The sequence below is a fragment of the Aotus nancymaae genome, unplaced genomic scaffold (genome assembly GCF_030222135.1).
Source record: "Aotus nancymaae isolate 86718 unplaced genomic scaffold, 86718_ANA_hifiasm-v0.15.2.pri h1tg000097l, whole genome shotgun sequence".
In the NCBI taxonomy this organism is placed as follows: domain Eukaryota; kingdom Metazoa; phylum Chordata; class Mammalia; order Primates; family Aotidae; genus Aotus; species Aotus nancymaae.
The window spans coordinates 22,182-43,936 of NW_026988512.1; the positions used below are offsets into that span (position 1 = coordinate 22,182).

Sequence of the window (21,755 nt, forward strand, 5' to 3'; positions counted from 1 at the left end):
ATACATGTATGTTTGACCAGAAAGAAAGCTTCTGTTTCTTATCACTACCTTTCCTTTTAGTGTTCTTGCAATTTGTCTATGTTTATTATTTACGCCCAGGTTTTATCATCTGAGAGAAACCCCGTGATCCTGAAGGGTACTGGCAGCCACAGTATCTGAAATGCTGTGTCTGAGGACTGTCTTCCCCTGACGTTGCAGAATTCCTAGGGCAGTGCAATTGTCTCCAAGCCTACTCTTATCACGGTGTCCTTGAGGACATTTAAAAATCCAGCCCTTTGGACTTAATGATTCAGAGTTTCTGGGGCTGGGCACCTGCTAGCTCCATGCTTCAATCACTCCCCAGGTGATTTTGCTGCTCAGTCATATTGAGAAGTGCTGACCTAGATTAAAGTCACCGACTGTGCACAGTGTGAGGACATGGCTCACTTCAATTCATCCATGTTTCCCCAAGTATATTGCAGGCCTCAATACCTTTTGGACTGAACAATTATAGCAAAATGTGCCTCGGACTTTATTGTGGAATACCTTATTCCTATTATCTCTAATTCAGATAATACCATTATTTTGACTTGGCTCTAAATTTTATTTGTTTTAAGAAATCTTACCAACTCACAATGATCAGATCATTTTCTAACTCCCATCAGGTTCCCATAAAGCTTACAGTTCCAGCAATTAAAATACATTTTTCAAAAGAATGTAAGCTGTCTCCCCCTAAATATATTTACCACTTGCCTGCTATTACAGAGATTCATTTCTTAGTCCAGACAAGTTTGTCTTTTAGACAGTAAGAATTAGGCTGGCCATGATGACTCATACCTGTAATCCCAGCACTTTGGGAGGCTGAGACAGGAGGATCACTTGAGCCCAGGAGTTCAAGACCAGCCAGAGCAACATGACAAAACTCTGTCTACAAAAAAATACAAGCATGGTGGCGTGTGCCTGTAGTCCCAGCTACTCGTGAGGCTGAGGCAAGACTTTGAGCCTGGGAGGTCGAAGCTGCAGTTAGCTGTGATTGCACCACTGCACTCCAGCCCGGGCAACAGAGCGAGATCCTGTCCAAAAAAAATGAGTAGCACATATCACTAGCAGGCACTTCTATAAACTAGAATACCAACATTTAACTTTCTTCCTGACAGCGAATATCTTCCACTGAGGTCATGTGGTTTTAATCATAAAGGGAGAGTAGCAGAAGAACAGAAAGACTGAAGCCGAGGATAGGAAGCATCTGAAATTGGTGAGGAGGAAAACAACTGAAGGTAGTTGACTGAAGAAGAACGTCTTGATTTTTCCCAGCCCTGGTCTTGGCTGTTAGTGGGATAGCTCCATGTGTGTTACAGTGTGGAAGGCGGTAGAAAGATAGGAGAGCAGTTTGTAGGGCTTATGAAGACCTGCATTCTAATCCTGTCTCAGCCGTTTATGAGGTATGTGTAAATTTTGAGTAAATTACTTAATGTCTCACAACCTCACTTTAGCATTAATAAAATAGGGATAACAATACCTTCTGTATTAGTTTATTAACGCTTCTGTAACAAGATGCCACCAATTGGATGGCTTAAACAACAGAAAATTACCTGTTCACAGTCTGCAGGGGAAAGTCTGAGATTGAGCTGTCAGCTGGGTTGGTTTCTTCTTGGCTTGTACATGGCCATCTTCTCCCTGCATCTTCACATGGTCCTCCCTCTGTGTGTGACTGTATCCTAATCTTCACTTCTTAGAGGAACGCTAGTTATATTGAAAGAGGTCCCACTTTAAAGACCTTAGTGTAACCTACCTCTTTCAAGGCCCCATCTCTAAATGCAGTTGCATTTTGAAGTGCTGGGGATCAAGATCGCAACATGGAAATTTTGGTTGGGGGGACAGAGTTCAGCTCATAACATCTTTTGTAATTATTTCTCTTGCTTATTGTAAGCGTAACATACAGCAACATGTGGAAACACCCACAAGTTAGAGTTAGGTCACTGGGGACCAGGACAGCACCGTGCTCATGGCCGAATGCTACAAAGCTTCTTGTACAGACTCTAGTGTGGGGTAGGCACCTCATAAGTGTTTTTGAATATGAAGCCACACATATCACTTAAAAATAGGTATTTGTTTATTAACCTCTGGAGTCAACATCTGCATCCGTTTTGTCTCTTCAGCATCTTGAAGGAGGGCTCAGTCGACAGCGTTCCATTACCAATTGCGTTGCTGAACCCAGGGGTGAACCACAGTTCATGCCGAAACAGCCACGTCAAAATGGCATTGTGCAACGGCGCATTTCTGCCACTAAAAACTTTGTTTGCTTTTCATTACACAGGAATGGCTTCAAATGTTAAGTGGAAGGGAACAAGTCCTCATATTGTTTTCTCTTACTCTCCTTCCAGCTTCAGAGTCATATGTCACAGCTTGGGCATTTCATTTGGTGAGCGAAGGAAGGTCAGGGAGCAATGCGGGGAAGGTTTAAAAACTCCAGTGATATACAAGGAAAAAGGCTCTGCTGGTCACAAAAGTAATTCTATCCATCTTACCTTATATAGTAAGAATTTCAGTATGAATAGAATGGGTTTAGAGGGCTTCATAATCTGTGCCTGAGAAGTGTGGGAATCTTGGCGGACTAGAGTCCTGCAAGATGTTGTTAGAGATCAAATGCTGTTGGTCACTATCAAATTTCAATTTGAAAAAAAATTACTAAGTGTGTATCATATCAACTCTGACACAGAAAATAATTAAATAAATTGACTAAAATAAACTAGTCAAGCGAGGGTGGGATACTATGCAGCCAAAATGACAATCTGAGCGTCTGGCTTTTAACTTGACATTGCTAATGATCACATGATCACACTGAGTAGGCATAAGCTAGTGTTGTCATTTCATTCTACATATATTTGGAAGATGAAGATACCTACATCTTCACCTTGTTTACAGGATCAAAGAGGCCAGAGGCCTGGGATTCTTCAATGATTATCTAGCCTGGTATGTGGACTCTGTATCCTTGAAGGACATCGACACTGGAATTCTATATATATAGAACAGATTTCACATGTATTTCAGTTACTATTTCTTTATACCTTTAAAAAATAATTAAACGGATATAAAAAACTGATTAAATTTTTCTCTTTCAATTTTAAGGACTCATTTTTGCTGTTAGATTTGTAAAAATTCTACACAAATAAGACAGAGCTGGTTGCTTAGGCAGGACAGGTGCATGCCAGAGGTATAACCACTCAAAACTCTGCTCTTCAGCTAAGAAACACCAGAAATTCAGTACTCTGGGCACCACGCTTGAGAGATGGGAAGATTTACTCATGCCAGCTAAACTCAAGGACCTGGCTTGGTGGCTCACACTTGTAACCTCAGCACTTTGGGAGGCCAAGGTGGGATGATTTCTTCAGTCCGAGAGTTTAAGACCAACCTGGGTAACATAGTAAGACTTTATCTCTACAAAAAATATGTAAAATTAGCCAGGTGTGGTGCCACCTGCTGTGGTCCCAGCTACTTGTGGGGCTGAGATGGGAGGATTGCTTGAGCCCAGGAATCGGAGGCTGCGGTGAGCCAGGACCATGTCACTGCACTCCAGCCTGGGTGACAGAGTGAGACCCTGTCTCAAAACATAATAAATAAATTAATTTATTTATTTATAAGAGAAATTCAAGTGCCAAGGAGGAGGAAAAATTATAAGTGAAAGCCAAGCAAAATCTAGAGTCTTAAGGACAATTTCTCCCTGACTTTGGCAAGGGTTGAAGGATTAACTTCACAGCAGAGAGCTCTTAGCCACTGACCACTACATCTACCTTTTGCTACATAACGAGCTGCCTCAATACTTAGTGACTTAAAGTGACAAGCATTCAATTTAACTCATGATTCTGTAGGTCAGCTCAGGTTCTTCTGGCCTGGGCCAACTCAGTGATTGTCTGCTGCGCTCTCTCAGGCATCTGTGGTCAGGTGGTGGCTGAGTGGCACAGGATGACTTCACTCACCTGTTCAATTGGCAGGACATTGGCCGGGGTATCTTGATTATCTTCCACCATTTTTTGCAATCTCCCATATTAGCACTTAGGGGCTTTCGTCATAACACTGCTGGACAGGCATTTGTCAAATTCTATCTTTCTCTCTGCTCTGTTAGTAGACACCATGCTCACCATCCTCTCTCTTTGTGACAATATCTTTTCCGGAACAGGGTGCACTATAAGTGACCACGTTTTACCTTATTCATGAGAGTCACACTCCAGGCCTTCTTTCCTGAGCTGAGATTCAGATTAGTTCATGAAACTCAGTCACTCATTTAGAAATATATTTTTACTGACTCCTGTGGCTAGCAAATTTGATTCATTGAACTCAGTCACTCATTTAGAAATACTGTTTTACTCAATCCCATCACTAGCTAATTTCTTCTATAAGGTGTGAATGTTATCAGTGTAATATTAAGAGAATACTCATTGTTGTTTTTCTATGATTTCTTGATGGTGCAAGGATAGCAAAGACGTCACTCTCATCCTCAGGTACCCGTGGCCAAAGCAGTTGAAGGGCATAAGCAGATTTCTGAAAAATTATAACTGCCCAAAACCCTTTTTTAGTGCCAGCTTCCTTATCAAATATATAGATGCATGTCACTGAATATCTGAGCTTGCTCCTCTTGTTAGCCTGACTTTGTGGAAAGGTTTTTAAATCAGCTGCTAAAAATGCCTGTTCTTTTTCCTGGGACAGTGGACATGGAGAGACATGAGCTGAGGGAGACAGACTGACTCAGGGAAAAGAATTAATGGAAGCACATGGCTCCCGCGGGCAGGAAACGCTTTGATAGACCTTTTCCTCTTTTTGTTACCAGGAGAACCTTGACAATAGACTCCACCTTGGAGCAGCTGCTCCGTCCCCCGTAGGATGATCACAGCACATTTTCCCTGTCAGACTTGGAGTCTGCACCAGGGAGTGCTCAGGAAGGGACCAGTACAATGTTGGGGATCTGCCCTTGAGCCTCCAAGCTGTGCGATGGGTGGAGACGTCTCCCCAAGACACTCACAAATCCTTTTGGCACACACTTCAGGAAGACCATCTGCTTCTGTTGTTCCTCTGACCTTTTGTTAGCACCCACCCTAAATCGGAAAGAAATTGCCAGAAGAAATCTGAAGCCTAAAGCAGTTTTAGACCCTGTGGTCAGAGTGCTGGTTTACCACCTAACATGTATCCCAAATTATGCTAGATGTTGGTGGTGGAAGGAAAATTAATATTTTTTCAATGTTGAAATAGCTTCAGGACTATAAAGGATCTTGAATAATTTCATTTAATCTTTTCAAAATGTCTACAAGGCAAGTATTATTATCTGCATCTGATAGATCAGGAAACTGAAACTCTCGAGGTTCACCAACTTTTCTGTGCCAGTCTAACTTTCTAAGGTAGGAGAGTGCAAAGTCAGACTGCCATCTCAATTTCACATATGGTTTTGTTTCAGCTCTGATGTATTCCTAAGTCTGATGCTTAGCTGCTTTTCTCCCCTACTCTGGTGTACAATGTCTAAGAGACTCCATGAAACGCTGGCAAGCCCCATTCTGATAAGTGACATAGGATAAGTCACTTAACATTCTGGGTTTCAGCTTCTTCTGGAAGATAAGAGACTAGGGCTAAATGAGATTACAGCCCTTCTAATTCCTAAATTTATAACTGTGTTACTAAATGTGGTGTGGGCTCCACATTCGTTAGGATGGCTACTAAACAAGTGGAGAACAAGTTCTGAAGAGAAGGTGGAGAAATTGGATCCATTGTGCACTGCTGGCAGGAATGTAAAACGGTACAGCCATTGTAGAAAACAGTTCAGCCATTCCTCAGAACATTAACCATAGAATTATCATAGACTCCTGCAATTCCACTTCGGGTTATATCCCCCTCCCCCAAAATGTAATTAGGAAATTGAATAGATGCACCTGTGTTCATAGCAGCATTATTCACAATAGTCTAAAGGTGAGAACAACACCCTTGTTTATTAACAGATGAACGGATAAACAAAAAATGGTGTACACATACAATGGAATATGATCCATACTTAAAGAGGAAGAAAGCCGGGCAGTGGCTCACTCCTATAATCCCGGCACTTTGGGAGGCCGAGGTGGGTGGATCACAAGGTCAAGAGATGGAGACCATCCTGGTCAACGGGGTGAAACCCCATCTCTACTAAAAATACAAAAATCAGCTGGGCATGGTGGCATATGCCTGTAGTCCCAGCTGGTAGGGAGGCTGAGGCAGGAGAATCGCTTGAACCCAGGAGGCGGAGGTTGCGGTGAGCTGAGATCGCACCATTGCACTCCAGCCTGGGTAACAAGAGCGAAACTCCGTCTCAAAAAAAAAAGAGGAAGAGAATTCTAACACAAGCTACAACATGGGTCAACCTGGAAGACATTATGCAAAATGAAATAAGTCGATCAGAAAAGAACAAATACTGTGGGATTCCACTAACATGTGATACCTGGAGTAGCCAATTCATAGAGGCTGGTCTCAGGAGAGGAGGAATGGTGAGGGGTTAGTGTTTACTGGGTACAAAGTTTCAGTTTGGGAAAAGAAATGAGCTCTGGAGTTAGGGAATAGTTTCTCAGCAGTTAAATGTACTTTATACCCCTAAACTATACACCTAAATATAATTGAACTGGTAAATAAAGCTACAATTTTAAAAAGGAAGTTAAAAAATGTGTTTTGAATTTCAGTAACAAAACATAATAATTCAGAAAAGAATTCCTTTATTTAGAAATGTTACCATCACACAATTTCTGAATTATTTAGTGACCTTTGAAATATTGCTTCTCTACAGGCTTACAGGGGGACTAACATTACATTCACGTGGAATATAAGCCACAGTGAAAAGCATGGGAAGTTATCCTGGCAAAAGATAGAGAAAGGAGCAATTTAAAGAGGGGAACTAGTTTAGAACAAGATTCTATTTTGGGAAAAGCGTAACATGTTCAATAAAATTAGAGCAATTTTCTGGAGCAATGTTGCTTGAACTGAGAGAGCAGGAGAAAGAATAGTATGAGCTGGAAATGGAGACGGGCAGGGCCGAAGCACTTGAGGCTGGCTTAGAGTTTACATCGTGTTATATATAATGCTAACAGAGCCATTGGAGACTTTCAAGCTAGAGAACAGCAATATTTTTATTTGTGTTTTTAAAAGATCAAACTGGCAGCATTTAGGGGAAGAACCAGAGGGTAGAGAGCATGTCATGCTTTATGCACCTACCGTAGCTGTGTAGCTGTGTAGCTAAGATGTGTAGCTATGAAGAAGAGATGGAAAGCAGTTGAGTGTTAATTAGGGAGGAAGTATCACCAGAATTTGGAGATGCGTTGGCTTCATCCTCTGCATTATGTTATTCAAATTAATCATTTCCTGCCAGGGTCATAGTCGCCTTCACTGGGCCGCTACCATCTCACTAGAGTGGTGCCATGGTTAAAGGAATTCACTGCCTTCTGTTCTTACCTTTCAGTGTGTCTTTTACATTACAACTAGATTGAGCTTTCTAAAGTGCCACTCTACGCACATCACTCCCCTGCTCAGCACTTTCATTGCCTACAGTGTTAAATCCAACTTCCTTAGCTGGGCATTCAAGGCCCATTGTGATCCGGTCTCTCTAAATCTACCTAGCACACTGTCTTAACATGAACTATCCAGGCACGGTGGCTCATGTCTGTAATTCCAGCGCTTTGGGAGGCAGAGGTGGGTGGATCACTTGAGCCCAAGAGTTCAAGAGCAGCCTGGGCCACATGGCAAAACCCCATCTCTACAAAAATGCAAAAATTAGCTGGGTGTGGTGGTGTGCACCTGTAGTCCCAGCTACTTGGGAGGCTAAGGTGGGAGGATCAAGATCACTTGAACCCAGGAGGTCGAGGCTGGAGTGAGTGTGATCACACCACCACTGCAACAGAGTAAGACCCTGTTGCAAAAGCATAAATTAAATCAATAAACATGGACTCAGTCAATCAAAAAAATTCTTCAGCACCTCTCGCAAGCCAGATTAACTAACTTGTAACAAAGCATTCCTGCTGCTTCATTTTCTTTTTCTGTCTTATTTATATTTGATTTTTAGAAATACATAGAATATACCATATGTATAAAGGAAAAATATAAAATATAGATGCAGCTTAAAGATTACTATAAAAAACACTATCTGGCTTAAGACTGGACCCTTTTAAATATATCTGAAGTTTTGTGTGCTCTGATTCCTCTTCCCATAGTCCCCTAAACATTATCTTGGATTTTATATTTATTCCCATTCTGTCCTCCTGGAATGTCCTTTCCCTTCTTGTTGCTTGAATGCTATTCTTCCTCTGTCCTGGGCCTGAACTTAGAAAGATTTTTCTGAAGCTTTTAGCTCTTACTAAGTACAGCTAGCATCGTCTCTGTTATCCATGGGTACAGTACATTCTGCTGTTAATGCTAGTAATCTTTTTACGTGTCAGTGGAAGCAGAAATCTCACTTTCTACTGAGAAGGTGCGTGGTATGCAGAGCTTGTTGCTGCTGATGGGATCAATACTCATGTGCTTTGTTCAGAGCAATCAGATGGCCTGAGGGACCAGGGTGCTGAGAGGTGGTGGCAGGGAGACATTCTCAGGAACCAGACAGGGAGGTAGAAAGTGCCTGACATGCCATGAATAGTTGTTGAACAAGTGAATTAGGGAATAATTGACAACTCTGTCTGGCCTACAATATTGAATTATTAGTAACTTGGGGATAGGCTAATGCGTGACTCAGTAATTTGTAGTCACAACTCACTTCAGTTCAGTCATTTGAGTACTAAGTTCAAGAGATGCAAAAACAAATAGGTCTGTTTTAAACTATGAATGGTGGAGTTAGGGGAAAGTGGGAGGAGGGAGGAAGGCAGACACATAAACCAATTGCCTTAACATGGACTGGCCAGGTCCATGTACAACAAAAGAAAAATACAGTCATCAATCAGAGGAGGAAGTGGTTAATGTTTCCAGGGGAAAGTAGTGACTGACTAGAGTTTACTCCCAGCCAGTTTGAAGAAACCTTCTTGGATTCCACTGCAGCATTTTCTCCCTCTGCTTCTCCAGCCTCCTCCTTGCACCCTGCCTGGGAGGCTGTGCTCCAACCACATTGGCCCAGGTTACCATCTTCCAACAGGGGCCAGCTTTTCATCCTCTGTGTTCTAGCCCAGTGCGTCTCAAATTTTAAAGCATCTATGTATCACCTGGGGGTCTTGCTAAAGTGCAAATTCTGATTTAGTCTGGGAAGTGAGCCCTGAGGCCTGAGCATCTGCATTTCCAACAAGCTCCTGGGTGATGCCAAAGCTGCTGCTCTGCAAACCAAAACTTAGAACAGCAAGGCTGCCGTCTCTGCCCTGAAATTCTGTTCCCTCCCCACACTCTACATTTCTGTGAGTTAAGTCAAATGTCTTCCCTGTGATGATATGACCTCAATTTCAGGATGCGGCATCAGCGCTGTTTTTCTCTTCACTCCCTGGCAAATCTTTCTCTTCAAGTCTTTTCCTCAATGAACTGAAGGCTCCTTGAGGCAGGACTTGGTCACATTCATACAAACCCCTAGATGGTATCTGTTGTGGAGTTGGACCTTAAATATTTTTTCTGTTGAATTTGAATCATACTTCAAACGTAATGGCAGGCCAGGCGAGGTGGCTCATGTTTGTAATCCCAGTGCTTCGGGAGGCCAAGACGGGCAGATCATGTGAGGTCAGAAGTTTGAGACCAGCCTGGCCAATATGGCAAAACCCCGTCTCTACTAAAAATACAAAAATTAGCCGGGCGTGGTGGCAGATGCCTGTAATTCCAGTTACTTGGGAAACTGAGGCAGGAGAATCACTTGAAACCAGGAGGCAGAGGTTGCAGTGAGCTGAGATCATGCCATTGCACTCTAGCCTGGGCAACAAGAGCAAAACTTCGTCTCAAAAAAAAATTATTGTGTATGGATTAAATGTGTACTTGTGTGTTTATATAAGTGTGTTTGTGTGTGCATATGTCTTATTCAATGTACTATACAATGTGCTATAGACACAATGTACTATACAATATACTATAGATGCAATGTATATATGCAACGTACCTATAGATACAATGTATATATTCAATATACTGTAGATACAATGTATAGATACAATGTACTACACAGTGACTATATCAGAATACATACACAAATCAGGTCATTTTAGCATTGTGCCACCATGAATTATAATAAAATATGAATTAATATAGATGATAATTATCAGAGTGGCGGAAATTACCTCCAATATAAATTGGATGAAGGCAAAACACTTTTTTTTCTGCTAGGTCACTGGGTCCCCTTAGTCTAGGCCCGTGTCATGTTGGTTGTAGTAATCAATAAATATTTGTGGAATTCTAAATAAATAAAGGGAGAAAGAACTGAACTTCAGTTCTATGAATAAACACAATTGTAACCCCTGGAAAAGAAAGTGGTTAAAGCTTTGTTAAAATCTAAAACAAAAACAGAAATAAACAATAATAAAGACAGGCCAAAAAATAAATCTGAAAATCTTCCCCTATAGTGAATGCACGTTACATTTTTTGTCACTAAGAATATCTTTATACATGGCAGCAAAACAAAATTGAAGACATTATTTTCATGTGAATTTTTTTCCCTAAAATACCAAATTGTTTTAGACCAACAAAGACTTTGTTTTTTTACTATTGAATATCAAGAGAGACCCAGTTAATTGCAAACATAAACACTTTTTCCTAGCCTCTCCTTCAATTTTGCTGATGAGGGAGATTTTGCAGCTTTACTTGGTACCAAAATAGCTCTGTTTTGCAGACCATTATCATCTTCAAAGGGCAGAGGAATAATGATGAACTAGAACACAGGAAGTTTACCATTTCTCAGTATTAAAATAGAATTTCTTATTATACAGATGCCTCTCCCACAAAGGAAAAGTAACTAGAATTTTTACTGCCTTCAATCTGTTGATATTACTATGCTGTATTAATATAGTAAGGCATTTATGCCATTAATACTTGGGAAATGCTGCTTCATTGTATATTTTTATTTGAATGATGTTTTAAAAATAATTCAAAAATGTTTATTGCCTAAGAAGCATTTTAGTCAGCACTGCTTAGCTGAAGCCAGTATTAAAAAAAAAAAAAAAAAAAAACCTTTTTAGAACTCCATGTTTTTATGTGAAGAATTAAATGGTAATTTAATACCAGGATTTGGAATCAAGAATAACATTTGTTGAGTGCCTACTGTAAGACTGATTCAGTATAAACACAATCTCATTTGATTCTCATAATAATCCTTGCAGTTATCTATCGTCATTCCCATTCTGCAGTGAGGAAATGGTATCAGATTGGCTAAGTAATTTGCCTGTGGTCTCTCACAGTAAGTACTGAAGGTGAAAATCTGACTTCTCTTCTCTTTGCCAAAGCCTACATACATCCCTCTCTACTGAGATGTCTTTATAAAGCTACCACCTATTTTATTAAAATGTCATGTCCGTGTAAGAAGTATAACACATAAGGCTGTCTATCTTACATAACAGAATCTCATTTTGTTCATTTCTTCAATAAACATTTCCTGGGTTTTTACTAGGTACTTGGCAATGTGCTGAGTGCTAAAACCAGAGATAAAATATAGTAGAATCAGGAGAGACAGCAATTCAAAGACAAGTGCAATTTCAAATTGCTAACATTTTGCTGCTTTTGAGTTACAAAAATGCCATCTTTATATGATTTATACTAAAACATGTTATCCAAAAAAGAGAATGGCACATTTTATTCCAATTATTCCAACTTAATATTTTAGAAAAGTAAACAGATTTCTGTGTGATTTCCCAGCATTTTTATTATACTGGCTATGTAGATAAAAGTTTCTTATATTTATAGGAAGCCTGTATTCTCCTGAGAACGCAGCAGTCAGAACCATCTTGGCCCCTGCATGAGCTTGGGCTCTGGGGACCCATCCTGGTGCATCATTCTCTGGCTCTGGGACAATGGGCACATCGTTTAACCTTCCTTGGCTTCATTCTCCTTACTGGAATGTTGGAGAGACCTTTGCCTATTTCAGGGGCTTGCTCTTCTATACAGGAGCCTGTAAGTAACATTCCAAGAATTTCCACTCCTTCCACACTCTGATTTAAATTTGAAGGCATCAAAACAGAAACAATCAACATTTCAGGTTCCAAATACTTCCGTTCTCATCTTTTATTTTGATTACAATTTCTTCTGAATGAGTTTCTGTTTTGTAATTTTAGCGTTGTTCTAAGGGAAGAAAAAGGCAGTGTATCACCATGCAGAATATTTTTCAAAGAGCCTCTCTTTGACACACTGATTTTTGTCAGTCTCAACTGACTCACTAATTCCAAATCCCAGCGCTTCCCTCAGAAACTTCCTTGGATCATGGCTCTACCACACAGGACTGACATCCCAGAGGTCAAACCCACCTGCTAAAAACTGAGATCATCGCTCAGCAATCTGGTACCACACGCAAGGAGTCTCAAGAGCTAACAGAAAATGATTCAAGACCAGAATTAACCAGAGCAAGTGTGTTAGCTTCCTCTGCGCATGGGATAATAAGGAGCTTGCATCACCAACCTTCCCTGAATAGCCTACTCAGTGACTCAACAGGTTCCAAAAATTGTGAAATAAGGGATGCCTCTTGCATGGTGTACTTTGGAAGTATCTACTTGAGGATGAAGCAAGTACCTAGGAGTACTTCCTACCCTCTTCTCTTAGGAGTACTTTTCTGTCCTCTTCCACTATGTCTGCATGGGTCCTCACTGAGCAAAAGGTATTAAAAGAAAGATGGGAAGAATAAGTCAGCCAGGTGAAAAATGGGAGGAAGAAACAGAGGATCTGGGTGTGCAAAAGACTGAGACCAAAGGCTGGAGGAGTGGAAGTCCTGCAGTTTTGGGTTTACTCTCAGAGGAAGGCAGTCAGTGAAGCATTTCAAAGGGAAAGATAGCAAACTGGGTCCGTATTTTTAAAAGATCATTTGAGTTGCTATGTGGGAAAGAGAAAGGATAAAGAGCAAAAGCAGAAATGGAGCGAATAAGAGAAATGGGGCTGGGTGCAGTGTCTCACACCTGTAATCCCAGCACTTCGGGAAGCCAAGACAGCAGGATCTCTTGAGTCCAAGAATTCGAGACCAGCCTGAGAAACATTTCAAGATCCTGTCTCTACAAAAAAATTACACAAATTATCCTGTGGTGGTGCACCTATAGTCCCGGCTATCCAGAAGGATGACGTGGAAGGATAGCTTAAGCCCGGGAGGTTGAGGCTGCAGTGAGCCAAAGCCATGCCACTGCACTCCAGCTTGGGTGAGAGTGAGACTCTGTCTCGAAAAACAGAGAGAAATATGTTGGCAACAAGCATTAAGGGAATGGTGGGAAAGGATGAAATTAATGGAAGGAGTAGAGGGAAGTGCAAATGGGCAAAGCACCTATCTGAGAGACAGGCTGTGCACAAAGCCCTTGGGATATAGCAAAACAGGTCAGTGAGGCATGAAACCAGAGAGGCAGCCTTTACACAAACGTGTGGTAGTTACAGGACGAGGGTGGGGAGGAAGTGGTTTGCAGACTGCTTGTGAGCTTCAGACACTTTTTTAAAACTGTCAAGAAGAGCCCCCTCATTTTCTTCCTTACCCGCACTGTCCCACGCCTGATTCACTGCATGTGAATCTAGCCCATGAAGCAATGCTGACCCAACCATCAAAACATGGCACCAGCTTGCTGTCCAGTCCTCTGTGGAGCTAACTGCAGTCAGTCACCATACAATACAATCAAGCACTAACACTCTGGCGGTCTCTAACGCTCAGAAGAGCACCCCCTTTACAGAGGGAAGTTGGCAGGGAGCAGCCGTACGTGAACAGTAGGGACTCCCCATTGTTCTGCACTGATGATTGAACAGACCTCCTTGGTGGCCCATGGAGACAGCTGTTCTTACTGAGGAACATTTTGCCCTTTGAATGTGATTAGTAAGACAGAGATGACTCTATTCTTTAAAGGTCTCCAATGACCAAATTTGGCCTCTGAGAACTGGACCGAAACATTTTGTGTGAGTCACGTCTGTTTGCCTCATTTTCTGTCACAGTTGTTATGGAAACTACACAGCACAGCCTGAGGGTTCAGAATTCCTGAAGTTAGCCTCAAACTTATGCATAGTTGCACAGTAAACAAGTTTGCTTAGTTTGTTAATCTTTAGCTACTTCCTGTCCTGTTCAGATTCGAAGCTGAAGAGCTCGATACTGCCTAGAGTCCACCCTGGTCTTTTCACATGGATCAAAATAAAAGACGTGGCCTTGTGTCCTGCCCTAAGGATGGTACAGATATTTAAAAGAATTCCAAATCACTTCCTGGGTTATCTGATTGTAGGATCAAAGTGGCTCCCTTGCTAACATAAAAATGATACACATGTGAAAGGAATTTAAGAGTTCTTCATGCTGTCTTTTTTGGATTTATCCCAATCTTTTGGCAAAATCTCCAGCCAAATCTTAATAGCCACTGGCTTTACTCTGGGAAATATGCACTTTAGAGGGATGTTTGACGGATTTTTGCTACTTGAACTTCTTTGAGATATCTACAGATCTTTCAAACTCAGACACAAGAAAATTCTGTATCCATGGTGCCTCCCGATTATTCAAAGACAGGTGATGAACTTTATGGCTTCTTCAGCAAGGAATCTAAATCAGACAGACCTGGAGTCAGAGTCTGGTTCTACCATTTAATAATGGCTTGAGTGAGTAGGTAAATTGCCTTTGTGAGCCTCTGTTATCCGTCTATAAGACAGCGCTATTAACAACTATCTCATGGGTTGTTATGAAGACTAAGCAAGTTTAACATGCAAATTGCCTAGAACAGGTTTTTATACACAGCAGGCACTTAGCAAATGTTAATTTCCTCTCCTTTTCCATTGTACTGACTGCTTTGTGGCCATGTTGTGGACCAACAGCACTTTCAGTTGCAGATCAACAGGAACAGACAAAGAATATGAAATTTGTATAAAATTCCAATTAAGAGAGTTCAAAAACCATCCAGGTGTTTCTTCTAAACTTAGATGTGTGATTTATCATGGGGAAGAGACGTAACTCCTGAGCTGTGACCATACACTGAGAAGGTTGGAGCATGTAATCCTGAAGCCAGGCATTTTCACTGATGTAAAGGAAGCAATGTGTATTATTACTGTTGACCAAAAAGTGACTGGGGCAGGTCTCAATCCATAGAGGGGTATTTTACCAAGGTTAAAGACATGTCTGGGAAAAACTATAAGTCTCAAGAGTATCTGTGATTTGTGTTTTTTCCCAAAAGGTTGTAAACCAAAAATAAAATCCTAAACCCCACAGCCATCAGAATTAACCCCTCCTCTCAGGAAAGGGTATTGCAAAGTTAAACTGAAAAGCTAGTTCAGGCCGTGATGTTCCATCACGGGAGTCAGACGTGCCTCATTATAGCTTCCTCCCTTTTGGAATTCAGGCACAGCTGACTAGCATTAACATCAACATAGAGACATCAAAACTGATCAAACAGACTCTTTAAGCCGGATAACAAACATTTACAATCTGTTCTTTATGGAGCCTCCTACCTGGAGGCCTCACGTGCATGATGAAACCTTGGTTTCTATGTCCCATTATCATAACCCAGACATCTCTTTCTATTGATTCCAGATCTTTAGATAATAATGCAACTAATTAGAAAATGTTTGAATCCACCTATGACCTGGAAGCCCCACTTCCAGTTGTCTTGACTTTCTGGATCAAACCAATGTACATCTTACAGGTATTGACTGATGCCTATGACTCCCTAAAATGTATAAAACCAAGCTGTAGCCGGCCACCTGGGATACGGGTTGTCAGGATCTCCTGGGAATGTGTCAGAGGCCATTGGTAACTCATATTTGGCTCAGAATAAATCTCTTCAAATATTTTACAGAATTTGACTCCTTTTGTTGACAGGGAGCTTTCAGAACTTCAGTATTTAAAGGAAAAAAGGAAGCAGGAGGGGAGGGAAGAGAGGGAGGATAGACAGTGAGGCAGATGGTGACATTCTTGTGAGGCTCTGATTAAATTCAGTAAATCTACATTTTACATAAGAACAAGAGGGAGTAGGGGAAAAAGTCAATGACGCATTGTCCTGTGCTCAGTCAACTACACTTGACATAAGCTAAAGTAACTGCATGAAAAGAGGGAGCAGAGGAAATGGGGCTATGGCACGGGGTTGTGAAATTACAACTGTTTGGGGACAAAAGGACAACAGTATCAGTTCTCAAGCTTGACTTTCTCTTGGCATAGTGTGTTTGGGGTCCCAAGATTCTGTTTTCTTTCACACTACTAACCCTGATGAATATACAATTTATCTTTTAGAAACTGCACAAAAGAAAGAAAAATGCGAGTTGGAGAAGAGACTTACGTGGAGCTTGTGCTCTCTCTCATTAGGAACTCAGGCTCCTGAAAAATCACATCCTAACGTTTCTATGGGTGAGCAGGGATTTCACATCAGCTCCCCAGCACCTTCTTGGGTCCATCAGTTCGTAACTGCTAGATGCTGGCCACCTGTGAAGCCACTTAGGTGAGGTCACTCGTCACTGCTGGTGACAGTGGTGTTCTGTGGGTGAATACTCATGTTCGTACCTATAGCAGGGGGTTTTTCTCCAGGTGAAACAACATCGCCATGTTTCCCTGTCTCTTCCAGTCCCACGTATTCATGAAAATTAATCCCTGAAGGCCTCATTCATTATTTAGCAAATGTGTTCAAATAGGTCAGAATATCAGCTTAAGTTTAAGACCCTCTGCTAAAGAAATACAAAATTTATATGTAAAAAGGAAATTCCAGTTGAAGAACAGTATGAAACCCCCCAAAATGGGCTGGAGAATTTGTGATTAAAGTTTTGAGAGATCATTTAAAAATTGAACCAGATTAGCAAATGCATTTAGTGTTAGGCCCAACAGGCTCTGTATAAAGCCACTGAAGACAAACATAGTTAAAACTCAAGTTGATTTCTGTATTATATTGTTCTTAATGACTTAGAATTAAATCCAAAATCTACCTAGTATTATTGTGTACCTTTGTGAAAATAATGTACACTTTCCAAGCATCAGTTATTCTTCGGTGAAACTGGGATAATTTTACTTTTGTTAAGGGTTGCCCTGAGGAATGAATCAGACGCTATGCATAAACTCAGTTGGCACAGGGCCTGATAGTAGTGGCTTAATACGTGTGCCCTTCTTCTTTCTCCTTAACAGAAGAATAAGGTGAAATTAAAGACAAGGTTAATAATTACATATATATTTTAATGATTCATCAATTAATAAATTATAATTAATAATTTTACTGTCAGTACTTAGAAGATAAAAGGAGAGTGATAATATCAGTGTGGTGATCTAAAAGTTTTTTTCTTTCATCCCTTCATAAATTATCTCTGAATCTGGATTACGAAATGCAATAAATAAAAATATTTACTTTTTAGTGAAGGTATCTTCCTTTTTAGTGAATATAGTGTTGTTAGAAAATAATTAGATTACACTAATTTCCTTTGTAAGTGATTCTCCTGCCTCAGCCTCCCGAGTAGCTGGGACTCCAGTCATGTGCCACTAAACTCAGCTACTTTTTTGTATTTTCAGTAGAGATGGGGGTTTCACCATGTTGGTCAGACTGGCCTCAAACTCCTGAACTCGTGATTTGCCCACCTCATCCTCCCGAAGTGCTGGGACTACAGGCGTGAGCCACTGCTCCTGGCCTGTCTCTGGCTTCTTTTACTTAGCATCATGTTTTCAGGGTTCATTCATGCTGAAGCATGGGTCAGGACTTCATTCCTTTTATTGCCAAATCATATTCCATTGTATGGATGGACCACATTCTATTTACCCATTCGAGTTGTTTCCAAATTTTGGCTATCATGAATAATGTTGCTATAGAATTATAGAATTTTAGATGATGCCATATGGCTTATGTGGCCCATTCCTCTCAATTTACAGATATGCTAATGAAGCATCACAAAAAAGCCGTGAATAGTCTGTGTCTCAGTGCTTCTCAGTAGCAAAACATTAACTAGAACCCAGTTCTTCTAATTATTTTCTAACTGCCATTCCCATCTCTACCAATAGTTTGCGAGGTTTTAGAGAGATGGTCTTTTACTAATGGTTATAATGGATTCAGTAACAGATACAAGCCAGTCTCTGTATCCCAGCCATATACAATTTAGTGCAATATACAATACAATTTGGTGATTGTGTCTGATTCTATTAATCTCTGCAAGACTTATCCCAGCGCAGAGCATACAGTGAGTCTATAATAGGAAACTGTGTAACTAGTACATTGGAAGAGCTGAACACATGGGGTATAAACATGCAAGCAACTTAGTATTTGATTTTTATTTTCCCTTTAAGCCTGTTCATTGTGGTAGTATTTTTTGAAATAGTCCTAGATAAAAATTTGGATAGGCCCCAAGAAATTAAAAGCCCAGAGTCTCTTTATTTGCAAAACAGCCTCAACTCAGTACTTAGATTATTAAACCTATGTAAGAGTGAAAGGGTTCGTCTTCACTGAAGTAGAGTCTTGTCTCCGACCAGCCAGCCACATGCAAGGGCTGGGCAGATAAGGTACAAGGGGAGCTGGTGAGGCCTAATAGGACAGATGCTCTGACAAGATGGGCCTGTGTTCTCTAGACCTGGATGGTGGTTACAGCCTGTTTCTTTCATGGCTGCTTTTATAGGTTTTTTTTTTTTTTTGAGACAGAGTTTCACTTTTGTTGCCCAGGCTGGAGTGCAATGGCACAATCTCGGTTCACTGCAACCTCTGCCTCCTGGGTTCAAGCAATTCTCCTGCCTCAGTCTCTCAAGTAGCTGGGATTACAGGCATGCACCACCAGGCCCAGCTAATTTTTTATTTTTAGTAGAGACAGGGTTTCTTCATGTTGGTCAGGCTGGTCTCAAACTCCTGACCTCAGGTGATGCACCTGCCTCGACCTCCCAAAGTGCTGGGATTGCAGGTGTGAGCCACCATGCCTGTCTATAGGTTCTTTAGAGAGTTTATCTCCCCCATCACTGAATAACTACAATTCTCTTGACACGAATGATTTACCCCTTTCTGGTTTGTCACTTTATCCCTCCTTAACCTTTAGGAATACAGCAACCCTTCAACCAGATCACCCCTCCTGGTTGGCGGCCCTATTAGAAAGTTCTAGATATTACCATGTATGGATGGTCTACATCTGGTTCTCATGCACCCTTTGAAATTCTCATGTACCCTTCGCCCTCCAAGGGCCAAACCCAGTGTAGCCTTGCTTCTACTCATCTTTCAGCAGCAGGGAAATTTCCTTATTCCATCCTTTCTCTTTGTTAAACCAGTCAATTCTGTCCCTCACCCCATCCTGCTAAATACTTCAGACCATACACATTCTGTCCTCCGATCAGTTTCCTTCAAGTTCCTCTCTTGACTTGAGAGAGTGAGAAAAATGTCCTCCCATCTGGGGTGCTGATGTTTTTACAGGAAGGGGCAGAACTCACATCACAGCTCTCCCCAAGTAAATATTCCTCAACATTCTTTCCTCAAGCTTTTGTACTTTAGATGTAGAGGAGGGGTTCAGCAGTCAGGGAACTGCTTTTTATTAAAAACAAACAAAACCTAAAACCTTTGAAATTTTGCATCTTCGTCTGTTACCTTACTTTAAAATATCATATCTGTTTTATCTTGGTGTCTCAAATGTAATTTCCAATTTAATGTCTGGTTATACTCTGAAATTATCTAGAAGGCAGGGTATTAAAATAAAAGTAACATTGACCTAGAGTGATAGTAGCTATCATGTGTGAAACTCTATACCAGACATCATGCTAAAGTATGTATGTATGTATGTATGTATGTATGTATGTATGTATGTATTTGAGATAGTGTCTCACTCTGTCACCTGGGCTGGAGTGCAGTGTCTCACTCTGTCATCTGGGCTGGAGTGCAGTGGCGTGATTTCAGTTCACTGCAACCTCCACCTCCCGGGTTCAAGCAATTTTCCTGCCTCAGCCTCCCCAGTAGCTGGGATTATAGGCACCTGCCATGCCTGGCTAATTTTTGTATTTTTTAGTAGAGACGGAGTTTCACCATGTTGGCCAGGCTGGTCTTGAGCTCCTGGTCTCGAGTAATCTACCCTCCTTGACCTCTCAAAGTGCTGAGATTACAGGCATGAGTCATCGCGTCTGGCCCAAATAATTTATTAACATTATCTCATTAGCCTCTTGCAACAACTCAGTGATAGAGCTATTTTGATCTTCATTCAATAAAGCAGGGAATTAAACCTTTAAAAGGTGCCATCTAGAATGGTGTGCTAAATGTGTGGTTCAGTTGGAAGCTTTCTACAGGAAGAAACAGAGCAACCCACACCCCGAAATGGCTTCAACAACAGAAACCGGTACTATTTTACATAGTAGTTAACTCAGAGATAGGGACCCGCCAGTGCTAGTTAATCTGATGGCTCAAGGATGTGCCAAGCACCTGGGTTCTTTCCATCTTTTGCTTATGCAGCCTTGGTATTTAAGCCTTTCCTGGTCTAGTTCCTTTCGCTATCACATGATGGTTGCCACATTTCTAGAAATCAGATCTAGATGAGATAATGCTTCGAAGAATTGTTTCTCCCTTTTAGTAAAAGCTCTTCCTAAATCCCACCATGAGTACGTGAACAAGGAAGAGCGAGGATACACTCTAAGTGTAGAGTTGACAACTTGTTTCAGGGGTTTAAGTAACTGGGCTTAAGTGGTAAAACAAGTCCACAGCAGGGGTGAGATTCAAACACTGGTTTGTTCTGCTCCAAAATCTATGCTCTTGTGCAATGCTGTAAACCATGCGGTGTGGCCTATATATCCAGAAGAAATAGATCATTTGGGTTACAACTCCTGTAGTAAAAAAGTTTTAGAGGAGTCGTAACTTCTCAGTTCCTTCCCTCCTTCACCTGTAAAATCAGAGTTTTGTGTCCTGGTGATTATCCATTTGCTTTTTTATTACAGCAAAGCTGACAGTACTTTTTGGCATCCTTTAAAAGAAGTAAGTATTTAAGAGTACACGACTTTTAGGTCATTAACAAGATTGGATCACTGTCTTGAAAGTAAAAACACTCACATTTAAATTATTATTAGTTTTTTGTGCTTTCAGTGATAAACGATCATATAATGTTATGGAATAGTTACTCAGGAGCTTCAAATACTTATCTCTAGAGGCAGCAGATGTTTATTTGTTGTGGATGAAATAAATCTCCAAAGTGGACAGATTCGATATGGGCATAGAGAGGGTGAGGAGGCAGTGGACCTAGGCAGGCTCACACTGGCTGACCATCACCCAGGACAGCTGCCACACCCTTTCTCCCGTTCTGCAATTTTGAAGAAACATCCAAAGCAGAAGAGCTTCATGCACAGCCAGTGAACTCCTGGGCTCAGATTGTCTGCAGACACTATAGTTTATTTATTTACGTATTTTCTCTTTTTGAGACAAGGTATCTCCCTGTCGTCCAGGATGGAATGCAGAGGAGTGATCCTATCTCACCGCAGCCTCAACTTCCCAGACTCAAGTGATCCTCCCACCTCAGCCTCCCAAGTCGTTGGGACCACAGGTGTGTACCACCAAGCCCAGCTAAACTCATTATGTTGCCCAGGCTGGTCTCGAACTTCTGGCCCGAAGTGATTCTTCCACCTCGGCCTCCCACAGTGCTGGAATCACGGATGTAAGCCACCACAGTGTTCCAAGTGCAGTTCAGATGGTTGCTCACGGTCCGTTAATCATTTCTGGCTTCGGCTAACATTTGATTATATAGAGATATTTGCTCTATTGTAGATATTTAAA

General features: G+C 41.2%; 1 long non-coding RNA gene across 1 annotated transcript; it reads left to right on the plus strand.

Moving 5' to 3' along the window:
- The first annotated feature begins 1,132 nt into the window (after positions 1–1,132).
- LOC135271895 (uncharacterized) lies at positions 1,133–12,588 on the plus strand. Its single transcript, XR_010340020.1, has 6 exons — positions 1,133–1,234; positions 2,364–2,488; positions 4,805–5,135; positions 9,359–9,369; positions 11,250–11,326; positions 11,830–12,588. It is a non-coding gene; the product is annotated as an uncharacterized LOC135271895 (long non-coding RNA).
- Positions 12,589–21,755: the final 9,167 nt, after the last annotated feature.